The sequence below is a fragment of the Morone saxatilis genome, unplaced genomic scaffold (assembly GCF_004916995.1).
Source record: "Morone saxatilis isolate NCDOM2014 unplaced genomic scaffold, NCSU_SB_2.0 Contig281, whole genome shotgun sequence".
Taxonomy (NCBI): Eukaryota; Metazoa; Chordata; class Actinopteri; family Moronidae; genus Morone; species Morone saxatilis.
Genome location: NW_023339853.1, coordinates 11282 through 16327, shown reverse-complemented (window position 1 = coordinate 16327; position 5046 = coordinate 11282). Strand labels below are relative to the sequence as shown.

Sequence of the window (5046 nt, the reverse complement as noted above, 5' to 3'; positions counted from 1 at the left end):
CCATTTACCATTTATTTTTTATTGCATTGGGTTGCTTATCATTTCAAGGTATAGTTTTAGGAAATATGCTTTTATGCCGTCTTTTTAGACTGAGATGGATAAAAAACGCACATCTGTGTGTTAAGTACAGAGTCAGAGTCAAGACATGGTTAGCCTAAGTATAAAGACTGCAAGCAGAGAGAATAATATTCTTACCTGCAACTAAAAAGCTCACTAATTTACATAGTTAATGTATTTAATTTGTTTAATAACATAAAAAGAAATATAAAAACAGCAATTTGTGGTATTAGGGGAGGTGTTGTACACTGGAACAATTTCAACAGCTGGCTACAGTGAATATGTGCAACTTTGTCAATAGTTTCTTTGCACTTTATCGTATATACCGATTGCAATTTCCTTTTTTTAAAAGATAGAAGTCTAGAGCAGAATTGTCAGAGAAGAAGCTTAGCTTATAGATGTCTTATTTCGCATGTAGAACATGTAGTTTCAGTTTTATCAGTTTGCTGGATGGAAATACATTTTACATCACATCTACAACCTAATATAATAATCTATTTATCTTCCCCTGTGTGTGTGGACTGTATCTGGCAATATATTCTATAACCACAGACGACAGTACACAGAAGTGTTGGATTGTTGGATAGATGGATAAATAGTAGGAAAAAAAGTGTAAAATTGCTTTTCTGACAGAAATGAGACTGATGTCAATCTTTTTATATAGATTATGGAAACAAAGATAATTTTATAGCAAATATTTCCCAAAATAATGAGCCAATCCTTCAAAGTTCATTTTCAGGGAGTCTACCAGAAGCAGCTGTCTATGTAGTTTGGTTTTTGGTGTTAATGATTAAAACATGGTAAAAATGTTTTCCCTTGTACAGATGAAGTTCACAGATGCAATGCGCTCCAAAGCTCGTCTATCCATCACAGGATCAACCAGTGAGAATGGCCGTGTCCCGGTGGCTTACCTCCGTCCAGGATTACCCATGAGCCTTGGCATGACTGATCTTTCCTGACCACGCCCAAGCCAGTGCCTTATAGCCAATGGAGACACATCCTCCCTTCCCCACTGAAAGTGAATGGAAATGTTTGTCATCTTGTTCGGTGGCCACTCACCATGAGTGATCTTCCCCGATTTTCAATCTGGAGCTTAGTCAATCATATCTCTTTGAGGACTCCAGATCTTTCTCTTTAACAATTTACCTAGATAGACTGGATAGATGTTGTCCTCCAACCACTTGGCTGCCAGGCTTCAGCAAAGATCTGCCCACCTACAAAGTGAATCACTTGACACTCAGTGAGAAAGATGGCTGATGATTTACAAATTCATAAAAAACAATCAAGCACAGTTGACAGTTTTCTAAACAAACACATCATTGTTTCTTAGATTTTTGCCATGGAGGCTCTTCTTGTATAGAAAATAAGGACAATAGTGATGCTGACCTAATGCAATAACATTAATCAGGGATGTGATTAAGAATTGTGTAACTACTGTAAACAGTCTTTGTTAAAGTGAGTGCAAGAGCTATGAACAAAAACAGTCGTCCTGAAAAATCACATCCATGAAATAATAAAACAATAGTAATTGTGTAATAGAAGATAATGATAATGATGTTATTGTTCCTAATTGATTTCCTTATTTCTGCCTGAAAATCCCTGATTAGTAGAGTCTTTTACCAGACCCAAGAGATGCATGGACTGGCACACGCATACACACACACACACACACACACAACACATTCACATAAAGAGAAACACTAGTACAACAGAACATAAACAAAGCCACTAGTACTGTATTAGGTAACATGCACTTCACAGGGATGGGCAAAAACAAAATATTTACACTTTTATTACTTTTATTTTGAATCCATTGGAACACATCAGACTTTGGTCAACATTTCTGACACCTAGTGGTAGCTTCAAAAAAACAAATGCAACCTAAGGACACTGACTAGTTTGAGAGCAACACATAAATTGTACCAGTGTCTCCTAGAAATTACGTTTGTATATTACTAAATTGTATTCATATTTACATTATGATGGCAATGAAATTGCTGCCTGTGCTTAGTCTTAGGCAACAAAAGCACTTTTTAAGGTTAGGGAAAGATTGTGATATCAGTTAAATGTTATTAAAAAATCTTATGTCTCAAATTACTGCTGCTTTTTCTGTATTAAAACACGCCACAGTCTTTACCTAACTATAACCATTAAAAAGCTGAATAATGCTGTAGTCACAAGAAATAAATAGTTACGTTCAGTATTAGCATTTTTGTGACTTGCCAGCTATGTTAACTAACAAATTTTCCTCGTTATGGTAACCGAAAATTACATTTGGTCGACAATCCACGACAGTGCTCAAAGCGTATTTGCTGTTGCAAATTAGTTGTATATAAATGTAAATTTGAGGAGACTAGTTTTTCAACTAAAAAAAATTCACAATAGTTTGAAACACATAACATTAAAAAATCCTACATCTAGTGGCTTTTATGAAATTTACTACACCACTCACAGATTAAATGGCGAAACTAAATCTAGAACACATTAACTGTATTCAGACACAAATATGCTACTGTACTCAATCTACTGTATTTAATTTGATTAGTTAGCATTTGGTTCTTGGTAGCACTACTGTGCTTACAAGTTGTACAGTATCATATTAATAGGTTTTGTAGTGTCTTAACTTAAGTATTATTGTAAATGACTTTTACTTACTAGTTTACATTTTGTTCTTATTACAGGCAATATCTTAACATTCAAACTTATTGTTTTGTCTGTGAAGCACACAACTTTGATCATATGATAGTCAGTAGGGTATAGCAAAAGTTTATTATAGCAATTATAGATGATGTTAAGTCAATAAACAAATGTCTTATTATCCAGTGGTAACAACAGCATTACAGTTAATGCATTCATTTTGGAAGATATTACCTAGAATATTGTCAGACACAGAAGAAAAACACTGGACCCATATATAACCCAGGTAGTGGTTGGTAGAGATACTACTTGATAATAGTAATTTCGTGCTGCACTTTCACAAAGTTGGGAAACTCATGTACCCTGCTTGAGTTTTAGTCCCCAATATGGGTCAAGTTCCAAAAACACAGAATCCTACAGTTCCCATAGTGTAATTAGTGTTGTTTCTATTGACCTTTCCTGGCTGGAAAATGCCTGCATCTATCAAACTCTATATATACCCCTAGTTTGAAACAGATTTTGTGTTATAAATGTGTAGCCTCATCAAAAAACATAATTTAATACTTTTCAACAGTGGTTGGGATAGTTTGAAAAGCTTTAGAATAACCTGGATTTTTTCAAACCAATACGACTGTTACTGTTGATCTCTGGAACCTGGTGGACTGTCCTCTTTCTCTATCTCCCTGCCATTTTTATCCACATTGTCAGGGTTATTTTCTCAGACTTAACAATGCTTCTCCAGTGCCACAGAATAACATGATACAATGCTGAGGAGGACTTAAATTAGTTGTAGAGCGCCCTATTTTCATAAAAATATAGTAGTTCAAATATATTTGAAAAATAAGGCCCATTCCTCTCATAGGTCAGCAGATCGTTACAGCAACATAGACCCTAATCACCTGTACAGTACATCAGTACACACTGACACATTATGACATACTTTATAACACGCAGAACACACTTCTACCCTAACATTTGCACGTGCACATGCAGGTTTTATCACCAGAGTCTGAAGCCAGCTGGATGATGTGCCAAACAGACTGAGAACCAACCAGAGCTCTCCATGCTCAGCCAATGGCAGCTGCTGATACTGATACCTGAGCCAACAGGAGCTCTCACTGCTATGAGGTGGACAAGAAACTGTGAACAAAAACCTTACTTTTAATAAATATACTGCACTGATGATGGCAAGAAAGACATGAAGAATGGAAACGAGGACGATGAAGAGAACGTTTGCATGTCACTTTGAGTTTTTTCTTTCAGATGAACTTGTCAGCCTGAAGCTATGTGCCTGGCTGTAGTTTAGTGTTTGATAATGATAGTAATATGAATAATATTAACAGTATTAACTGCAGTATTAATGTGGTTCTTGTTATGTATAGTGTATGCTTTTAATAATTCACTTCCGCTATTTTCTTTCACCAGGATGCTGTTATTTGTGCTGCTAGTTAGAAGCTTGTTGGTTAGCTAAAAAGCTTCTCCCACAACATGATAAATGCCCAAGATGTTAAGGTAAAGTGAAGCTGCTTTCATTTTCCTTGTTGACTCATATCATTTTTTGCAATGACCACTTATGGTAATTACCATGACATTTTCATGGTGTTATAATCAAGTAATCAATCACTCAATCAATCAAGTTATGATGGAATGGCTCCCAAACATGTCAACCAGTAAGAGAAATGTGAAAATTATTTCTGTTCACTTCACCTCTTGTATAACTAATTTGTATTAAACTCATCAATTTTGACCAAATCTTGTAAGTTGCTTTTCAACAGATACAACTGAGTATTGGATTTGACACGTTATACCATTTTCAGTATCTATTAGACATGTATGCCCTCAAAAGTTTGTTCATAAAAAACACACAGAGGGACTGTACTTTTTGTTCTAGGTGAAGTTTGATGTTTTGAAAGCATTTTGATATTACCCCACTTGTTGAAAGCTAATCCTATTCCTGGCCAATAGGTGGCACTATGTATCTGCTGTCTACTTGAAAAGAGAACACAACAGATTGTTCGTGCATTTCAAGGTGTGAAATGCATGAACACAGTAAAGTAATATGAAATGTTATTCTCTGTCCGGTGCTTCTTTTTAAGTGTGTCACTACAAATACATAACACAGAGGATACTAACATATCGATTAGCATTAATAATAAAGCTAATCAGTGACAAATGGCTGTAACTATAGGTCCACACAATCGAATTGAACGATAACGTTCGATTATAACATTTGAATATAATGGACTACTTAAGAGAATATTAATGTCTTATCTGACTTACATTTCATTGTCTTTTACAACAATACATTATTGTGGAGTAGAACCATCTATTTGTATGTAGTTGCAAAACTTT

At 35.2% G+C, this 5046-nt stretch overlaps 1 long non-coding RNA gene across 1 annotated transcript in view; it reads left to right on the top strand.

Annotated features, from left to right (window-relative positions):
• The window catches only part of LOC118336624, a 12121-nt gene extending 7357 nt beyond the window's left edge, over window positions 1-4764 (top strand). Inside the window, exon 2 of the long non-coding RNA XR_004797118.1 lies at window positions 882-4764. This is a non-coding gene — a long non-coding RNA (uncharacterized LOC118336624). The remainder of the gene's footprint in view (window positions 1-881) is intronic.
• Window positions 4765-5046: the final 282 nt, after the last annotated feature.